Source organism: Bos mutus, chromosome 27 (assembly GCF_027580195.1).
Source record: "Bos mutus isolate GX-2022 chromosome 27, NWIPB_WYAK_1.1, whole genome shotgun sequence".
Taxonomy (NCBI): Eukaryota; Metazoa; Chordata; class Mammalia; order Artiodactyla; family Bovidae; genus Bos; species Bos mutus.
This window is the reverse complement of record NC_091643.1, coordinates 28,376,115-28,397,959: the sequence shown is the minus strand read 5'-3', so window position 1 is coordinate 28,397,959 and position 21,845 is coordinate 28,376,115.

The following is a 21,845-nucleotide window of genomic DNA, read 5'->3' as shown; positions in this document are numbered from 1 at the left end:
ATTAGGCGGGCATATGCTGAACATCAGAATGTTTAAATGCCTTAGGTAGCACACATATGTAGTCATTGGGAAGATGGCATTTCTAGATCTGATGAGAATATGCACTTGGCAGAGCACAGGGAGCATGGAGGGGGAGCTGGCACATGCCAGGTAGACACACCTGCCTGCACCTGGGCACCTCGACACTCAGGAGATCTCTCAGATGCGTCAACCTCGCTGGGTCCCTCCTCTACCTGAAGTTGGCATACAGCCATCCCTGTGCTTGTACTTCTGCAGTAGTTGCGTTATTGCCCCAAATTACTCTTCCTAATTATTTGTCCCTCTTGTACACCCGCACCGAGGGTATGGACTGGCCCTCATGAGGCTGGGCTTGGCCACGTGGTTGGCTTTGGCAAACAGGAGATGAAAGTCAGGCTCCGTGTGCCGCTTCTGCACACCGGCCGGGAGGCGCTGCCTGGTATGGCCTCTGCCAACTGTTCTTCCAGTCTGGGAGGGTCTGCTGCTCAGGAGAATAAGAGACAAATAGAGCCTAGCTAGGTCCAACCTGAAGCTTACAGCCAGCCCGCTGGCCTCAGTCGAGATGGGTTGATTCTCAGATAACCCACAGAAGAGTGTGAATGAAAAAGGAGTGTTACCGCAGTTCACTAAAGTTGCGGTGGGCTGTACTGTATCGCTAACTGATATATCCGGTGGGCTATCTCCAGTCACGAAACATTTTCTAACCCATCTAGGCTCGTGAACCGAGATGTAAAAAGTCTCTTGCCTTCCTTTTCCTGAGTTATGGTAAATGAAAGCAGGCTTTTGAACTCCCCCAAAATTAGCTCAGTAATATCCTTTGCTACCTAATCAACAGCTGTGTTAAGATCTTGCAGTCATAAATCACCATCCTCTGCTGACCTTCACTATTCATCTTTATAAAACAAAGAAGGTAATACTTCTCAAATCTACCTTTTGGAATTCATTTATTCATTTGCTAGCTTAGTCAATTAACAGTTGTTAAGAACCTATTATCTTTCTAGAATATACAGTGATAAATATGATAAAGTCTTTAATGACAAAGGTTTCTGACCTACTAGGTACTATAGAAAAAATGTTACTTCCCCATATAATCAACACAGTAATGAAGCTAAGTTCTTAATAACATAGGTATACAGTGGAGAATATGTCAAGTAGAAGAGCAAATTTGAGTTGAACCTTAAAGGATTAGGGGAAGGGGAGGGAGCCAAGGTTATATTCGCACAGGCAGAAAAAAATAATAGCTTTATACCGGATAAAGCTGTGAAAACAAAGTAAACCAAGCAATCAAAATTAATGTAACCGATAATGGCACAAATAACTTCTTCCACCTCCGCATCTGAGGCACTGAGAACTAGAATTACTTATATGGCATTTTTGACTAAAAGTGCTTAGCCCGACCCTAATCAAGAGGGAAAAGAAGACAGATTACAGGTGACAGATAGTCCACAAAAATAACCAGCCCTGTGCTCTTCAAAAGTGTCAGTGTCACAGAAAACAAAGGAATGTTTACTGAGGAAGTGCCCCAGACTAAAGGAGATTGAAATCATGACAACTGAATGCATTTGCTGTATAGAATATTATTGAGATAACTGGCAAAATGAGTAAATTATATAAAGTGTCTCATGGTATTGTGTCAATGCTAATTCCCTGATTTTTAAAGTTGTGCTGGGGTTGCAAAGAGCATGGCTTTGCTTTGCAGTAAACACTAAAGTATTCAGAAGAAAACAGCTAAAAAATGTGCATGAATGTGTGGGATGAGTAAAGTAAATGTGGTAAAATATGAATATTTGAGTCATCTGCGTAAATGGCATAAGGGAATTTTTGTGCAATTCTTGCAACTTTTATGAGAGCCTGAAGCTATGTCAAAATAAAGCAAAGCCTGAAGTTATGTCAAAATAAAGCAAAGCAAAACAAGGCCAAAGAATGAGAGAAAGGACTGAGCCTGTGTACTGAGATGACAGAATTAACGGTACTGAAGAGTACAACTCGTCATGGGTACCTGCCGAAGCTTGGATGACCAAGGGGTCTTTTATGTGCATTGCAGATGCAGCACATCTGTAGAGGTAGAATACTAACTTTCCTGCCTAAGAATAAAACCCATAAAACCTGAATATGCTCTTTGGATTGTATGTTGTCAATTTCCTGATTTTGATATTGTACTATAAAGATGTCAGGTATTACTACTGGTGGAGGCTGAATGAAAAGTATTTGATACCTCCTGTATATATTTTTTTCAATTCCCTGTAAGTGTGTAATTATTTCAAAGTAAATTTTAAAAACTGCCTTTGTAAACTTTAGCCAAAAATAGAATAAATTTCGTATACTTTTTCAACCTCATACTAATATGATAACTTCATGTGCTGAGATTTTTATCTCTAAACAAGACTTAGAATTTTAAAATTTATGTTAATAAACAATTTCAGCAGTTTTCAAATTTAGTATAAATTTCCAAAAGCCATTTCTCTAATATTCCCTTTTAAGGTGCCAAGATGCTCTCCTTGACCAAACTCTAACCAGGGTCCACTGATCTCTATTCTTAACTAGGCCTCCAGCTTGACCTATAGAGACTTGAACAAACACTAACATGTTTCTAGCAGCTCAAGGCCGCATCCCTGGGAAGACTTTAGCCACCCCTAAAGCACTTGCCTGAGAAAATTCAATGCTGCCAAAAAATCCACTGTTTCAGCCAACACCTAGAGACTGGCCAGCGTCTCTCAGTCTCTCTGGGAAAAGAGGAGCTAAACTTCGACTTTTCAACAAGCACCAGTTAGCAAACCCTCGTGGATTTCACATGGATCAATCCCTATGCCTGCTTTTTGTAATATTTCATTTACCAGACTCTGTTCACCAAGCCCCTGATTGCTCCCTCTCTCGACACACATTTTCTCTCTAAAATGCCCATTCACCTCTGTACACATCGAACTTGAGTTCAGTTCATGCTAGACTCTATGGCAAATTATTACAGGTTAAAATCTGTCCTTACCATTTTAACTAGTGTTCCACTTTGTTTATTTTTGGCAAAGGTTAAATTTTCTTTGTATTTGATCTGCAGCAACAGCAATCAAATTTGCGATAGAGGCATCAACGTTTGAGACAATCTCAAGCAAAGTATCTAAAGACTTACTGTTATGGACCATCTCCCGTGTGCACCAGACGTTCTGCATCTGTTTTTTCTCATCCATTGCTCATCAGAGCCCTGTGAAAAGAAAACAAGCAACAACTTAGAATGTGAACTCAGTGTGTCTATATCCGAGGCTCTCGTTTGTTCTGTTATGCTTGTCAAGTTGCGCAGTATAAGGCACTGTTAACTTTTGAAGGCAGCTCAATATTACATAAACAGAGCAAATTCCAAGCATAATGAAAGATTCTGACTTGATTTTTGATATCTGACTGCTAACAGTTTTTTAAGCCTCACCCCTGTCCCCTCCCTTTGTATATCTGGACAAGATGACATAAAAGTCTGGGTACTCTCTCTTTTGGTACCAAGAGGAAGTTCATGCCACTCAAAAAATGCCCATCCCCAAGGGACTGGCAACCCACGCCAGTATATTTGCCTGGAGAAACCCATGGACAGAGGAGCCAGGGGGGCTACAGTCCATGGGGTCTCAAAGAGTCGGACACGACTGAGCATCTAACATTTCTACTTTCCTGCCATTCCAGCCACCACAGAAACCCCAGGCCAGGCTTTCTTCTTGTTTTCTCAAGCCTTTCTCTTTTTTTGGCTCATGCGGGATGTCCTCTCTTTCAAATGTCTTATAAACTGTTCACACCCTGTTGGTGTGTGGATGGTACCATCAGTCTTAATATCCAATCCAAATTTTTTCAGGGGCATCATCTTATTCCTTGAGTGGCCATGACTATGCTGAATCATTTAAATGTTTAAATGTAAAAAAAAAATATTTTAAAAGAGTGTTTTCAATTCACTTAATATTAAAATCATAAATACAACTTGTCTCTAGGGACTTCCATGGCAGTCCAGTGGTTAGGGCTCTGTGCTTCCATGGCATGGTTCATGGGTTCTATCCCTGGTGGGGAAACTAAGATCCCACATGCCATGTGGCATCGCCAAAAAAATTAATTAAAAAGTAAAATAAAAAATAAAAACTGTATATTATTAAAAAGAAAACATGTCTAAAACAGAGTCTACAATTAGTAGATATGTCTACAATTAGCAGATATGTAATTAACATAAATGTGCCAGAATTCACTGAATATGTTGGTGCTAACAGTGTCCATACTGCCCAATAACTGGACAAATTTCAATTTTTGTCCTCAAAGATGCAAAGGTTTCTGGTTTGTTAAAGTAGCTCGGAATGAGCTTCATGTGAAAATAACCCATTTACAAAAACACATTCAGTGTGTGTTTTTGCCTGGGGGAACATATATTTCTTCAGGGAGCTTAGCAATGGTTATGAAAACAATATAAAATCTGTCAGTATTCCATTATAACCTTATTTTATACCTTCATTCCTAATAAATATTTTGTACTCATTACTGACTTTTGACTTTGGATAAAGAAAACTTGAAATCATGAAATGGTGGCAACAATTTTCAGTTTTTTAAAAAATTTGCTTAAAAGAAATCTTTGGAATAACATCTCTTCCAATAAAAAGAATCAAAAAAAAGTTCATTAAAAAAAAAAAAACTAAAAGTACATAGCGTCAGAAAAATAATTCCTTCACATTCTATTAAAGAAAGACAAACTTTTGTACAGTCCTTGTCTTGGCATTCTCATAAATGCACATTTTTTAATGATCAGGTTGAATGAGAAATTTAGTAGAAAGTAAAATTTTATACAGAAAGTTAGTTTCACATTTCAGTATTAACAGAAGTCTTGCAATAAATTCTCAGACCACATTCAAATAGGAATTCCCATAAAAGGAAATACCAGTGTTCAGAAGTAGTATAAGAGCCATTTGCTGTAATTTTCCCCTTATAATAGGAGACAGTTTTGACTACCTGTTCTTTATACACACGATGCAACAAATATGGATACTCTTCTGCTCAAGCACAGTATGGAAAAGCCCTCAGTGAATGTCCCACCTAGTGTGAGTATTTAAATTACTATCCTCTAGTATATTTTTGAAGATTCAGCCACAGTATCTATATTAAACAATCTAAACAAATTCTATTCTCTCCTCTGAGAATTTATGTTATAAATCAGATCATATTCAAACACATATGCTTTGAGTGGGGTAAAGCAGTGTGAAAATAGCCAGAAAACATGAGGGTGGAAAGTTTTAATGCTTCACTTCATTGCTGGACAGTGCAGCCGTCCAACAGGCCACTATTATTTATACGCAGCTATAAAGTATACCAAGCCAAGTGCACCAAGGAAGACAGACATACTATATATGAAGCCAATGAGAAGCCATGAATAATTTCCATTTACTCATTCAAAATTTTGTCAAGTAATTATTATCCGTGTTTTAGATGTTTGAGAACAAATGGGGTACAAGGTACCGCAGCTCAAAGAACTAACAGTCTAGGAGACAGAAATCTGAAGGCCTTCTGCAGTGTCACATGATAAGTTTGTGATGGAAATGTCTACCGAATACAGAAGAAATAGTTCACTTTGCTCTAATGGTTTAATAAAGAAACTGAGGAAGATTCTGAAGCTTGTGACGCAAGAAAGGGAGTCAAGGAAGAGGTGAGAAGGGAGTGAGACACGATCGAGAGGGAATGGCATGTTGAGAAATGGAAATATGAAAGCTCATGATAAGACTCTGGATGATGGGATGAGCACACACTGCTAGGGGACTGCTGAGTGCTGAGACTGCTGACAGTGGGGGAGACCTTCTAAGAAGGACAGATCTGGAGGTCCCCGCAGGTCACATTTCCTACATACGCATGGCGGGGAGGATGAATCAGTCAGGGTTTGGTGCCAGAACTAGAGAGAACTCCAGGTATCTTAAGCAGAAAGGTATTCAATACAGTAAGTTAGATATTTGCAAGATCTGTAGAAGGTGCAAGGAGTTTATTACTCTTTCAGAATTATCCACCAAACAATACAGAACAGAAAATAGAACTACTATCTCTGAGGCCAGCACACTGGAGTTTTGCTGGAAATAAGCTAAAACTGACTCCTCTGCCACCACTGTGTCTTAACATCCAAGAATCCTTGTAATAGCCATTGGCTGGTACTGGAGGAACTCAGTATTTCCATGAACTTGCTTGCCAGCAGCACCATCCAAAACCTTCAGGAAGACGGACTCTGCTCATTCCTGTCTTCCTAATTTCCCACAATTGCATCCATCAAGAATCCTAGTATGAAAAGAGTCTGAAGAGTGTACCTGTTAGCTCTACAACCTTCCCAGATACAGACAGGGTATAATGTAGTTAGAGCGAGCCAACACAGGGTATCCAGCCAAAGACTATTAAGAATTGTATGCAAAGATCTTAGATATTTAAATTTTATATTATCTCTTGTCAATGTAAAAATACTGACATCATAACAAGGGCACACATTAAAATAGAAAAGTGTTACAAGTATTTTTCAGATTTGAGGGGTTATTGGTTGCTATGACAAGGAAGGGAAATTTCTATCTTATAGTTAATTGGGAAACCTTGGGGCTTCCCAAGTGGCTCAGTGGTAAAGAATCTGCCTGCCAATGCGGGAGATGTAGGAGACATGGGTTTGATCCTGGGTTGGAAAGATCCCCTAGAACAGGGCATGGCAAACCACTCCAGTATTCTTGCCTGGGAAATCGCACGGACAGAGGAGCCTGGCAGGCTATGGTGCATGGGGTTGCAAAGAGTCAGATACGACTGAGCATGCAAGCGAGAAAGTAGATTCTGAGAGCTCTAAAAAGAAGATCCTTGCTCTAAAAAGAAGATCCTTGGAAAGCACAGAAGAATAATTATTTTTAGCCCTGGAGAAAAGTATAAAGGAAAGGAGCTGAAATGTAGAATGAAGAATTAAGAAAGTCGTAAGGATAGATCTGCCTGGTTTGAAAGGCTAAAGGAGGGAGGGTAACTGCCTCTCCAGCAGATACTCCATCCTAGGAGCTGGTGTTTATGCTCGCACAGATTAAATACTCAAAGTGGTCCATGGGAACTGGGACATGGAAAGTGTCAACACCATTTATAGAAAGAAGGTGTCAGTGGGAATGGAATGGTCAGCCTAGAAAAGCAGAAGTAAATGCCTCTGTGTGAGTCGAGCCCTGGGTAAGCAGAAGGGGATCCAGGGAACTCGCTAGAGAAGAATTCTCTCTGTGCAGGGGGAAAATTACAGGCAACTTGTCCAACACCTTGACTTCATTCACATACATTGCTTACTGCCCCTTGCTCTGATCTGAAAGTCACTAAGTCATCTTTGGGAAAAAGAGGGAAAAAAAAAACAAACTGACCTCTTGGTACTTTAATGCCAGGATGGGAAGGGAGTGAGAAGAGGAAATCCCCTATTATGAACATACATTCACCTCTGGCTTTCTGACTCTTTGCAACCCCACGGACTACAGCCTGATGCCAGTGCCCAAGGAGTTCTCGTCTATGGACACACAAGTTCAAGTGTCCAGAAGGGAGCAGCTGCGAGTCACATACTGGAGAACAAGGATTGAGTCTTGAGAGTCTGATGTCCTGCAAACAGCTCTATCTGCATCTCCTACAACTCAGAAGGAATCCAAGGAGGTTCAAAGATATTGCGGTTTCCCTGATGTCATAGTTAAATTATTCTGCCATATGCTCTACAAAGTAGGATTTACCCATGTCTTTGATAGGAAGGAAAGTCTGGCAAGTGTCTATTGAAATAGAAAGTGAAATTAGGAGGACTCTCATCTCTCTGTTAGTTTCCTTGTGTAAATCCCAAAGAATGTCCACATGCAAAGGCAGCTATTTTATCCTAAATACCCCATGCTGATTTGATTTTTGTCGTCTTAGTCATGCTTCCATACACCTCCACTGGAGTGAAATACGATAGCCAAATACCCACAACGATCTGAGAGGAGTTTCACATGCATCTGGGTAGTACTGCGTGAACACAAGCACTGCGTCCTTTGAGTAACTGTCCTGCCTGATGGAGGCAATGCCGAAGTATGCAGTTGCTGCATCAGTGTTTGCTTCTATCAACCACTTCCTTAAAATATGCAAACACTCCCCTGCATCAGGGCTCCTCAACACATTTCATTCATTGTTCATGAATTTCTTACCAAAAATGTGTGCTGAATTCCTACTGTGGTGTACAGAAGACCAAATTTGGTATGAAAAACATGTCTTCATGGCTGTGTGTGTGTGACAGTCGTTCAGTCATGTCCGACTCTTTGAAACACCAAGGACTGGATTCTGCCAGGCTCCTCTGTCCATGGAATTCTCCAGACAAGAATACTGGAGTGGATTGCCATTTCCTTCTCCAGGGGATCTTCCTGATCCAGGGATTAAACCCAGGTCTCCTGGCTTCCCTGGTGTCTCAGACAGTAAAGAATCTGCCTGCAATGCTGGAGACCTTGATTTGATCCCTGGGTTGGGAAGTTCCCCTAGAGAAGGGAATGGCTACCCACTCCAGTAGAATTGTCTGGAGAATTCCATGGACAGAGGAGCCTGACAGGCTATAGTCCATGGGTTGCAGAGAGTCAGACATGGCTGAGCGACTTTCACTTTCACTCCTGCATTGCAGGCAGATTCTTTACCATCTGAGCCAGCTAGGGAAGAGAAATAAGGAAGGTATAAAATAGTTCTCAGATAAGAAGGATAATGAATGATAAACATCACAATGAAAATGCAGAAGGAACTGATACTTCCACTTAGAAAAACTAAGAGAGCTTGCATATCTTTGAAACCAGGAGGATTTGTTGTTGTTCAGTTGCTCAGTCAAGTCTGACTCTTCGCAACCCCATGGAATGCATCACACCAGGCTTTCCTGTCCTTTACCATCTCCTGGAGTTTGCTCAAACTCATGTCCATTGAGCCAGTGATGCCATCCAACCATCTTATCCTCATTCATCCCCTTTTCCTCCTGCCTTCAATTTTCCCAGTATCAGGGTCTTTTCTAATGAGTTGGCTCTTCACATCAGGTGGGCAAACTACTGGAGCTTCAGTTTCAGCATCAGTCCTTCCAATAAATATTCAGCTGATTTCCTTTAGGATTGACTGGTTCAATCTCCTTGCTGTCCAAGGGACTCTCAAGAGTCTTCTCCGACACCGCAGTTCAAAAATATCAATTCTTTGGGGCTCAGCCTTCTTTATGGTCCAACTCTCACATCCATACATGACTACTGGAAAAAACATAGCTTTGACTAGACAGACCTTTGCTGGCAAAGTAATGTCTCTGCTTTTTAATATGCTGTCCAGGTTGGTCACTGCTTTTCTTCCAAGGACCAAGCGTCTTTTGTGAGGATGGGCAACATTTAAACAGGCACAGGTATAAGACTTTGAAGATTCAAGAAGAACATGAGTCTTTGTGGGGAAGAGTGAATTACTCATTTGGCTGGTGGGTAGGACACAGGAAAAAGCAACCGTGAAGCCTTTTGGAATGTTTGCAGGTAGCTTTGTTTGTTGCTGTTAGGTGCCCAGAGTAAACAACTGTGTGGCATCATTTAATGATGCTTCAACGACATCTTTGACAACAGCCAAGCACAAAACCTTTCAACATAAGCCACATAATCTGACTTAGTGTTAGAGGTATTTCAGAGCCAAATTCCTATGCCAGTGTGTGGTGTTGCCATATTGTGCTGGGGTGAGAATTTGGGCCAACAGGAGTCTAGCTTTCTCAAATCACAACCACCTTTGCATACTTCTATAGCATCCTGGGCTGAAACTGAGCCTCAGAGAGGATAAGAGAGCAAACAAAAGCAAGAGCTTTAAAGTCAGACTGCTTATATTTCAAGTCTGGGTCACCTCATTGGGTGTGTGGTCCTGAATAAGTCACCTACTTTTCCTTTAATCTTAGATTAAAAGAAAGACAACTGCACCTTATTCATGAGATCATTATGAGAAATAAATGAATCAACAGATATAAAGCAACTGGTACAGAGTAAGAGGTCAGTGAATGCTAGCTATGATCATGGTGCCTGTGGTTTGGCAGACACTTCAAATAGAAATGGGGTAGCTAGACCTACTTGGCAATTCCCAATATCAGATGAAATCTAAATTTGTTTTATTTCCAGGAGCTGCACTTAGATTAAATGCTGTCGCCTGAAGCTCTGAACATCACTTCTCTGGTTACCGTGCTTCTCCAGATAGTTTTAAAGACAAACTTGGAAAAAAGATTCAGTGTCCAAAAGATATGCACACTAATAATGAGCATAGTATTGGGCCAAAGTTCAGGGGCCATAGTAGGGGGTCAGTATCCTTGTTTTACTTAAGACATCAACAGAAAATTTTTTTCTTGTATGACAGCAAATGTCTTATTGAAATTTACATTTAAAACCTGTCTTGACTGCCCCCTCAAGCCATACACATACACTAAAAGTAAGAGCGTACATCTCTTATTTTGGTATATCCACACAATGAAATTCTATGTAGCCAATTCGGCTGGCTAGCTCAGTTGGTTAGAGTGTAGTACAAGTAATGCCAAGGTCATGGCTGTGATCCCCATATGGGCCAGTTTGTATGGTGAATTTGAAGCTATTTGGGGGCTTTCCAGGTGGCTCTGTGGTAAAGAATCTGCCTGCCAAGGCAGTAGATGCAGATTCGATCCCTGGGTTGCAAAGATCCCTTGGAGAAGGAAATGGCAACCCACTACAATATTCTTGCCTGGAAAATCTCATGAATACAGGAGCGTGAGAGGCTACAGTTCATGGGGTCGCAAAGAGTTGGACGTGACTTAGCAGCTAAACAATTTTTAACTAGCTGCTTAGAATTTCATTTTATGTATATACCATAATTTAACAACTTTTTCTGTTGACATCTGATTTATTTCCAGTATTCTGCTGGGGGCTTCCCTGGCGGCTTAGCGGTTAAAGCGTCTGCCTGGAAGGTGGGAGACCCGGGTTCAATCCCTGGGTCAGGAAGATTCCCCTGGAGAAGGAAATGGCAGCCCACTCCAGTACTCTTGCCTGGAGAATCCCATGGATGGAGGAGCCTGGTATATATGCAAAAAAAAATGAGTTGTTTATTAGACTTCATAGAAAAGTATCTTCATATTTAACTTTATGATTAGGACTTGAGACACAGGCAAGTAAGACCTTTGCAGCTAATATTTTATTCCTTGTGCAGGACTTTTTGAAAAGGCTTAGAATTTTCTAATTTTAGATGAAAGATACTATTATTTGCTATTTATCTTTAAAGTGAAGTTCTAATGAACTGTATGTGGAATAAATAAGTAATCTGAAGGTGAAGAAGCATCACCAACAAGGTTCCTGGTATTCTCGTGAAGTTAAATACTCTTAACTGATGCTCTTTCCCCTCTCTGTTTTTTTTTTAAACTGCAGCTTTCGCACAGGGAAGAGAAGGGAGCTCCAATCAAATCCTTCACATTTTCTTCTCTTGGAGCTCAATGCTCAGCCATTTGGACCCAGGCAGAAAAAATTGGGAACAGGGACAATGATTCTTAATGTGTTCTTTTGTCCCTGAATTAGGAGGTGATTTAATAAAATCCCTTCTATCCTTTGTTTACCTGTCATGTTAAACCACTGTAATATTTCGTCTCCATGATTACAGAACTGAGAATTATGGAACACAGTGGCAGGCTTGGTAACATTTAAGCTGAAAAATGTATTACATGGGAAGTACAGCCAACATTTTATGACTATAAATGGAATATAACCTGCAAAAACTGTAAATCACTATGTTGTACGCCTGAAACATATACTGTACATCAACTCAATTAAAAAAAGTTTTAAAAAATGTATTATGTGGATGAGCAAAGAAAAGTTGCTTCTTCTAAGCTGCCAAGAAACCACAAAATATAGAGCTCAAGGACTTCAGGTTTTTCAATGTCCTATTCAGTAACTTAAGAACTTTGACATTTTTGGAAAATATGGACATCTAATATGTCAATGGACTCACCGGTCCTTTTAAAGTGTTTTAATTGCAAACCTATCAGCTCTATGTTTTCTTTAGCTAAATTCCCCATGACAGAGAGTCCTCATTTTTTCATCACATACCCATTCAAGTCCTATAATTCTTATGCTTGGAAATCAAAGAATGCTAGAGTGAAAGGTCCTATCCCATTCAGTATTTCAGCAAGACTCATCTTAAAACGGGAGAGTGGGCACTAAGCATATTAAAATTTTAAAGGAACATTTAAGTGGGTTGCAAGTCCATGAGAGTAAGAATTTGTCTTATTCATCAGTGAATCCCCAGTGATACAATGTTGGGAATACAATACTCAAATAATACTTGAAGAAGGTAGATGCCTCTATCCAAAGTCACAGCGTCAAGAGTTGGCGGCACAATCAGGATGAGCCCAGCATCTACTCACCACCAGCCAAGGATTCTGCCACTGATTTCTCTTTTCCTGGTTGTCTTTTACTTGAAGGGAAAAAGAATCTTTTTTTTTTTGTCCCCATATTAAAAAAAATATTCTAAACATTTTTACAAATATTAGCTAAAATGGTCTACTTGAAATTCAGTTTCCTTTAGACTCCCAGGTAGACATCCCCAGGATAGTAAACACAAGTATCCCAATTATAATAAATGATTCACAAAGAACTTAAAAATTAGGAGGAAATTAAACAAACATATGCAACAACTCTGCCATAGATTTGAGAGAAAGGGAAAAAGAAAGAATGAAAAAAAAATTAAAAAGAAAGGAAACAAGCATAAAATTGTGGTTTCTCCTCTAACTTTGTTTCACTCTGTGTTGGATGGTATTGGAAATACACACAGTACTAAGGGAAAAAACAAAAATCGCCAAGGCTCCACACTGACTTAAAGACAAATCCTCCCCAGGGTATATAGGGATTCTTGGTAGAGAACAATTAACACAATCTCAGAAAAGAGAAAATTCAAGTTAATCAAAACTCTACTCAGCAGGCTTCCCCGGTAGCTCAGTGGTAAAGAATCTGCCTGTCAATGCTAGGGACACGGGTTTGAACCCTGATCCGGGAAGATCCCACACTCCAGGGAGCAACTAATCCTATGTACGACATCTACTGAGCCCACGGGTCGCAACTACTGAAGCCTGAACACCTGAGAACCCGTGCTCCGCAATAACAGAGGCCACAGCACCAAGAAGCTGGCACACTAGCTCTGCCCATGTAGCACCAGGACAGAGAAATCCGTGGTTCAGAAAGACAAACAGGTTTCTGGAGAAGACGCTGAGGGTATCAGGATTTCCAGTTTCAGCTCAGACATGTAAGAGTTGTCACCCTTTGCCCTTATAACAAGAAAAAGTAAGTTGAACAAAGTGAAAACTGTCACAACTTAAAATGTATAGCATATGCGTTACAGGCAGTTCTTTAAAAGATAGAGTTACTACAGGACCGAGCAATTCTACTCTTTGATCTATACCCGAGAGAAATGAAAACATGTCCTTACAATTATGCGTACATGATATTCAGTTACATTTTCCATCTCAGCAAAAAGTGTGAACAACCCAAATTTTCTTTAACTGATCAATAGATCAATAAAAAAGCAGTAAAACCACACAATGGAATTATTTGGCAACGAAAGGATGAATTCTGATATGTTATAACATGATGAACCTTGAAAACATTATGCTAAGTATAAAGTAGTCATAAAAAACCACATAATGTATGATCCTTTTATATAAAATGTCCAGAATTGGCAAATTCATAGGTAGAAAGTATGGCTAGATTAATTACAGTCGCTTAAGCCTACAGAAGAAGTTATGACCAACCTAGATAGCATATTGAAAAGCAGAGACATTACTTTGCCAACAAAGGTCCTTCTAGTCAAGGCTATGGTTTTTCCAGTGGTCGTGTATGGATGCGAGAGTTGGACTGTGAAGAAAGCTGAGCGCCGAAGAATTGATGGTTTTGAACTGTGGTGTTGGAGAAGACTCTTGAGAGTCCCTTGGACTGCAAGGAGATCCAACCAGTCCATTCTAAAGGACATCAGCCCTGGAATTTCTTTGGAAGGAATGATGCTAAAGCTGAAACTCCAGTACTTTGACCATCTCATGCGAAGAGTTGACTCACTGGAAAAGACTCTGATGGGAGGGATTGGGGGCAGGAGGAAAAGGGGATGACAGAGGATGAGATGGCTGGATGGCATCACTGACTTAATGGATGTGAGTCTGAGTGAACTCCAGGAAATGGTGATGGACAGGGAGGCCTGGCATGCTGCGATTCAAGGGGTTGCAAAGAGTTGGACACGACAGAGCGACTGAACTGAACTGAACTGAAGCCTACACATGTTGACTTGGGGGCTTTCCAGGTGGCGCTAGTGGTAAAGAACTCTCCTGTCAATGCAAGAGACGAAGGTTCGATCCCTGGGTCGGGAAGACCCCTTGGAGGAGGGCATGGCAACCCACTCTAGTATTCTTGCCTGGAGAATAGCATAGACCAGAGAAGCCTGATTGGCTACAGCCCACAGGGTCACAAAGAGTCAGACAGGACTGAAGTGTCTTAACACTCATGCAAGGCTATAGAAAATATGATGATTGGGAGAAGGTGTGATAACTAGAGACAACAAGGTTGTCTTTAAAGGGTGATGAAAATGCTCTAAAATTGTTTGTGGTGATAAATGTCCAAGGATGTGTGCACACTAAAAACCATCAATTGTGCACTTGAAGATGGGTGTATTTTATGGTATGTGCTGCTGCTGCTGCTGCTAAGTCGCTTCAGTCATGTCCGACTCTGTGCGACCCCATAGACCGCAGCCCACCAGGCCCCGCCGTCCCTGGGATTCTCCAGGCAAGAACACTGGAGTGGGTTGCCATTTCCTTCTCCAATGCGTGAAAATGAAAAGTGAAAGTGAAGTCGCTCAGTCATGTCCGACCCTTAGCGACCCCACGGACTGCAGCCTACCAGGCTCCTCCGTCCATGGGATTTTCTAAGCAAAAGTACTGGAGTGGGGTGCCATTGCCTTCTCTGTATGGTATGTGAACTATACCTCAATGATGCTATTTTTTTTAATATCAGAAAAATACTTAAAGAAAACAATTCTTTCAAAATAAATTTCAAAAATTTGGGAAATCATGAATCATATTTTTAAATTAAGGAAATACAAATTCTTGAAAAAAAAATCACATTATTTCAAAAAAGTCTCAGGTCTGTTTTGCTGTTTTTGAGTAATAAAAATAAGACTCCCAAATATTACTTTTCATTTTTACTATTATTTAGCTTTATCTTTCTTGTTCAATTTTAATTTACCTTTTCATTTGTTGCTGAGAATCATTGAAATTTATTTTGAGGGATAATTTTAGATTTTTTTATGGTCACAAGATGATTTGAAGAGAAACAAAATAATGCTGTCTTTATTTTGAAATGTAATCCTTCTTCAGAGTAAATATGCATCCGGAATGACTCAACTTTTAAACAACTGCAGATCAAATCCAGGAACTGTATTTGAGAGGAGCCAGATCTCCACTCTGTAGGCCCTCTAAGGCTTTCAATCTACAGCCAGTGGTTACATTTCCTGCTGCTCTCAGCATCTTAAAATGGAAGAATTACCCCCTCATATTTTTCGTAACAATTTACCTACCACAAAGCATACTTGTTTGGAGACTTCCTCAGTGACATTTCACAATAGTAAGAGTAAATTACATATTGCTACTACTAAAACATTTATTTCCTCTGGTTGGCCCAACAACTTTGCAACTATGGCTAGACCTTTTCCTTTTCATTACATTTTACTTCAACCTAACATTCACGTGAATTACCTGAATTTTTCTCTCCTTTTGGAAAAGGTTTGTATGTGTGCGCTTTGCATCCTCCTACACAGAGTCGGACACGACTGACGCGACTTAGCAGCAGCAGCAGCAGCAGCAGAAGAGTCGGCATCAGTGGTTGGTCTCCTCGCATTCACAGATGGAGACTGTCTTTCATATCATCTGTACTTTATTAGGTCATGTGATGAAAGTTAAGCCAAAGCTGTGGTTGAAGAGCAGCCAAAACTTTCTTAAAAGCTGAGAACAAGTTTTGTTCAGAATGTCTGAGTTTCTGGAATGAATATCAAAAATAGCTACTCTGTGCATTACTAGGGAACTGCATTCCTTGCATTGTGAGAACTTGTGTTTTGAGAAAGGAGGGCCCCTAAGTTAAAAATGGTGTTTGCATCTAGCCTCGTACATAAATTAGCATAGTTGCTCTCACTGCCTGGTGGGTGTCACACAGGCTTTGAGATCGTGACATCTTCTACCAATGCTGCCTGAAAGAAAATGATTTTAATTCTTCTTATTCTAGCTTTCCCACATATAAAATACATATCATTTTACCTACTTGAGAGAACTGTTGGGATAATTCATTGAAACAGCATATATAAACTACCTAGCATTATGCTGAAAACACAAAGCAATTTTAATAGTGGAATTAAGGATATACATCTTAAATGTAGCAGCTAGAGATTCAATACACATTAGTTCTTTATTCTGCTTCTTTAACCATCTAATGCTATGGATCACAGAGCTCATTTGTATAAATTCAAGCGTGCATGCTCAGTCGCTTCAGCCGTGTACGACCCTATGGACTGGAGCCTGCCCAGCTCCTCTGTCCATGGGATTCTCCAGGGCAAGAATACCAGAGTGGGTTGCCATGCCCTCCTCCAGGATATCGTCCTGACCCAGGAATCAAACCCGTGGCATCTCCTGCATACTCTGCATCACAGGCAGATTCTTTACTACTGAGATACCTGGGAAGCCCCAAATTCAAGAATATATAACCCCAAATTGATTCCTATTACATAATACTTTGGGTATGGCAATTGTATGTTTTGTGATAAAGAGGAGAGATTACTCTTTGTTTTAAGTGCAATTTTAAGAAAGTTATTCCAAAATAAAACCAGTAAATTTCTGGCTAACATAATAAAACATCAGATTTTTATTTGAAGAGATGAGAATTTGTAAGATTATTTTCACAGATTGGCATGAATTATTAAAACTAGAATATTAATTTACACTTTTTATATATTTTATGGTAAAAATTTTATACCTCTTAAGCAATTCTAAATTGATTCTCACAATGTAATAAATATTTCAGCACCTACTATGTTCTAAGCAGTTTTTAAGTCTTAAATACATCAGTGAACAAAACAAATATATCACCTTTAAAGAGTATATATCCCAAAGGAAGGAAGATAAATAATAAGTTCATAAATAAAAATAAATAATCTGTATATTGGAATTTGGGGGAGAATGGATACATGTATATGTATTGCTGAGTCCCTTTTCAGTCCACCTGAAACTGTTATAACATTGCTAACTGGCTATCCCCCAATACAAAATAAAAAGTTTTTTGAAAAAAAAAAAAGGGTTCATGGATAGTATGTTTAAAAGTGGGGATTGTTTGGAAAATGAAAAATACAATAAGGCAAAGAGAATTAAAAGCTCAATGATAGTGCAATTTTTATCAGGTGGTCAGAGTAGGCTTTATTCAGAAGGATTTTAAGTGAAACCTCTTAAAGGATGTGAGGGATTTAGACATGAGTCACTAGAGAAAGATACATTCAAGAAAAAATGGCCAGTGCAAAGACCCAAGGACAGGGATGTGCCTGGCACATATGAAGAACAGCAAGGAACCAGTGCATCTGGAAGAATGAAGAGGAACTTTCACTCAATGTGCTCAAAGAGGTATTAGGGATACTTCATCATGTAGGAACTTGAGGCCTTTGCAAGGCTCTGGGCTTTTACTCCAAGAGAAATTAGAAGAGTTTTGAATAGAGTGACCCTACTCTTACCTACATTCAGAAGGAATACTGGCTCATGTGTTGAGAACAGACACTCTGAGGAAACGAGTAGAAGCATGGAGACCATTACACGAGGTCAGTGAAGTCAAGGAAAATGACATCGCCTTTAAAAAGGTAGCAAGAAGGTGGTGAGAGTCTAGATCCAGGATATATTCTGAAGCCTAGATGATTTCCTGGTGTAACAGATGTGGGATGTGAAATAAAGAGAGAAATCAAAGATGATTTCTAAGTTCTTGACTGGAACAAGTGGACAGATGACATTTTCATCAATTATGATAAGAAAGGCTGCAATTTGACCAAGTTTGAAAGAGGTGGATGGAGATCAGGAGTTGAGTTCTAGGGTGTGTGACGCTTCATTTTATTAGTAATCCAGATGGAGATATCAAGGAGGAAATTAGGTATGTGACACCAAGTTTCAGGAGAGGGGTCTTGACTTTGGAAGTGACTTTTCAAGTTACTGGACTATGGGTGATTTTTAAAGGCATCAGAATGCAAAGATTATTGAGACAGTGAAGGCATGCAAAGAGTAGAGGGCCAAAAACTAAGCTTAAGGTATTCTAACATTAAGAAGCAAAAGAGGAATGAATGAACCTGGAGGAAAACTGAAGAGAATGTGTTGGGGGCCAGAGTGAGGTACTCCGCCCGTGACAAAGGTCATGAGGAAGGAGGCTCGACATACGCAAAGGCGGGATCGAGCCTCAGGAGTCCCCCTGGAACTCCTCGAGCATCTACCCCCATAACCAGAGCCTGCCTACTTTACTACTTTGTGCTCTTACCTACACCTCTGACTTTACGGGGGGCTGTCCCCCACCACCTCTTTTGGAGAAGGAGTTAACTTAGAGCTCCAGTTTATAATAATTCCTGGGCGTGATAAGAGTGTTTTAACCTACAAACTCCTCTGAAGGTTCTCTGGACTGCCTGACAGGCTTGTCCGGCCACATGTGATCGCTCACAGCCTCCCAAACGTGAGAGGCACAAGATGCTTTAAACCTTCTAAAAACAGGTTCCTTAGAAAAGTTAGAAAACTATTAGTATAATGGGCTAATTAGAAATTGTGTTGGTGAAGGGTTTTTCATTTGTTGAGCCAATGTTTGTTGCTAAGTCTCCATATCCCCTGCCCTTACACACATTAATGAATATATAGAATTAACCTTTGATATTAATCACGTTAGACCTTAGGCTAAGTAAATTCTTTCCTTAACTAAAACCCACTACACCCTCACCCTGTAGGAATGTAACTTTATTTGGGTGGCGTCTGTTTTGAGAATAATCAGCCCTGGAGAAATAAGTGTCCTGATTGACTGACCGCTGTCACAAGGAGAGGGTCAGAAATTGTCAGCAGGCCCCCTGGCCAGAAGATGATGTAACACCCTAAGACCTCTGTATACATTTGTATGAAGCACCTGACTTTGATAAAAGTCAGGACTGCTGACCCTCGTGACTTTGCATAACATCTCAGTGTATAAAAGTAGACCATGGAAAATAAAGAATTGGGATCAGTTTCTCAAATACTGGTCTCCCCAAGTCGCTCTCTCTCTCACTCTGGTTGAGTCTCCATCTGGGCCTTGGAACCCACCATGCTTACTAATTATGCCTGGGCTTCTAAGATCCGACCGGGGAGGCCTCAGTGTCTCCTCTCCTTCGGGAGAACGGAAGGACGCCTGCGGCCTACGTAAGTGGTGCAAACTTCTTGTCTTGAAGTTTTATTGGTCTCCCGCGTAAACCAAGCCACTCAGCCTCTCTTCTCCACTGAATTTTCCTACTGAGCTATCCTCATCCTATTACTCTTTATATCTTTGATAAAATATTTAAATAAATAAATAGGTCGCCGACGCCGTCCCCGCTTCGAATACCCTGGATCAGCCGGGGCAGGTCCTCGGCAAGAATGTAACTTTCTAAAAACCAAGTGGGGGGAGGTTTATGGAGAAAGGAATGCACAACTATATCAAATACTGCTATTAAGTCAAGAGATATGAAAACATCTTGTTTGGAGCATTGACATTAGATTTATCCATGTGGAGGTCGTTGGTGATCTGTGACAAAGCAATTTTAGAGGAACACTAATGATCTGAAATCTGGATTCAATGTGTTAAAAGAGAATGGGAAAAGAGCACTTGAGACAACAAAACTAAAAAAAAAAAAAAATCCCTTTGGAATAGTTATACCACAAAGGATAATAAGTGAGCAGTAAAGAATTTTAACAATTGGTAAAATAACAGTAGCAGTGGTAAGGATTTGGTGGAAAAGGGAAGGCCAATGACACAGCACACAGAGAGAACTGCTTTCTTAAAAAAGATAAAGAGTGAAAGGCTTTCATGCATACATAGACCATCAATATTCTATGGTTTCGGGCAGGAAGGTAAAGTTTACTGGCAGAAAAAGGTGAGTATATGTTCTAACAAGGTTCTGTAGAAACTTACTTCTATTAGCCTGAATTTTCTCAATGAAAGTGAAAGTTAAAGTGTTAGTCACTCAGTCGTCCTGGACTCTTTGCAACCCCATGAACCACAGGCCACCAGGCTCCTCTGTCCATGAAACTCTTCAGGCAAGAATACTGGAGTGGGTTGCCATGCCCTTCTGCAGGGGTACTTCCCAACCCAGGGATCAAACCTAGGTCTTCCACGTTGCAGAGAGATAATTTCCCATCTGAACCACCAGGGAAGCCCTTTCTCAATGAAGTAAGAAGCAAGATTATTAGCTGAAGAGTCCTGATGGGGGAGAAGTATTGAAGATTGAGAAGAAAGGAGAAGATACACAACAGTCATCTAGATGTTTGGATTGACTAGCAAGGATAATATAATCCCTGGACACGTCAGGGACCTAGTTGATATCTTTAGTCGTGAATCAAATGCATATGAATTAAAAATGAGACTGTTCAACGTGGCTGTGCTTTTTACCCACTCACATTCAGTTGCTTGAATGCAGACGTGAAGCAAACGGAGGCTGAATTCAACCAAGGTGGTGGCTTCATCTTAGCTATTAGAAACTGAATTACTAGTTTCCTATGGCTCCTCTAACAAATGACCACCAGCACGGTTCATGGGAGTCACCGTGTGGTGGAGCAGCGCGCCCCCTAGAGGAGGATCCACTGTTTGCCTCTTCACCTCCGGAGGTGCCGCACTCTTGCTTGCTGTGGCTGCATCAGTCCCAGCTCTGCCATCATGGCCACAGTGCCTTCTTGGCTTCTGTGTGTCAAATCTGCCCCCTAAACTGCCCCCTGCAGTTTCCCTCTTGTAAGAATTCACGGGATTGCATTCAAAACCCACACAGAAAAGCCAGGATAATCTCTCCATCTCAAGACGAAGAGGTTCATTAATTTAACTGCATCTCCAGCTTCCTTTTTGATATTTGAGTATACACAGGTTCAGCGATTTAGGATATGGAATTTTGTGTGTGTGTGTGGAGCCACTATTCAGCTCACCATACTGAGCATGTACTCAGGAAAAGCTTATAACAGTTGATCATGGAATCTAGCTTAGGTAGAACTGTGACAGATTATGTGAACTGGAAATAAAAAGGGAGATGATCATGGAATGGTAGTTTGTGGGTAGAAATAATATGTTTATATGTATTGGTAGTTGCAAGGTGTAGCACATGCCTAAGGCTGGGTGAAGAAAAATGCTATTGGAGAAAATAAAGTCAAGAAACTGAGAAAACACACAGTTGGAGCAATCACATTTAGATACACTGGAACGGTAAAAAAAAAATGAGATAGAAGTAGAGTAAATATATAGATAGAAATAGTAAACCGAAAAATAAATGAAAACAGCATTGAGTTAAATTCATACTGTTCACTCTATGTGTGCATAAAATTCAGATGTAAAATCATCTCATTCTCCAGATAGTTAAATAATGCCACTTAAGTTAAAAAAAAAAACAAACACTAACAAAATCCAATTATCATTAGCAGGATTTTTCTAACAGGTATCTTATGCCCTCCTGTGTTCTTAGGTACAGGACAATACAGCCTGGAATCACCGTTACGGATGTGTTTGTCCTTATGGGTTAGAATGTGATGATGCTTCCACGGTCTATCAGGGTGTCTAGAAATGTTTATTTTTTCTTTTTGCTCTAGACAGTTG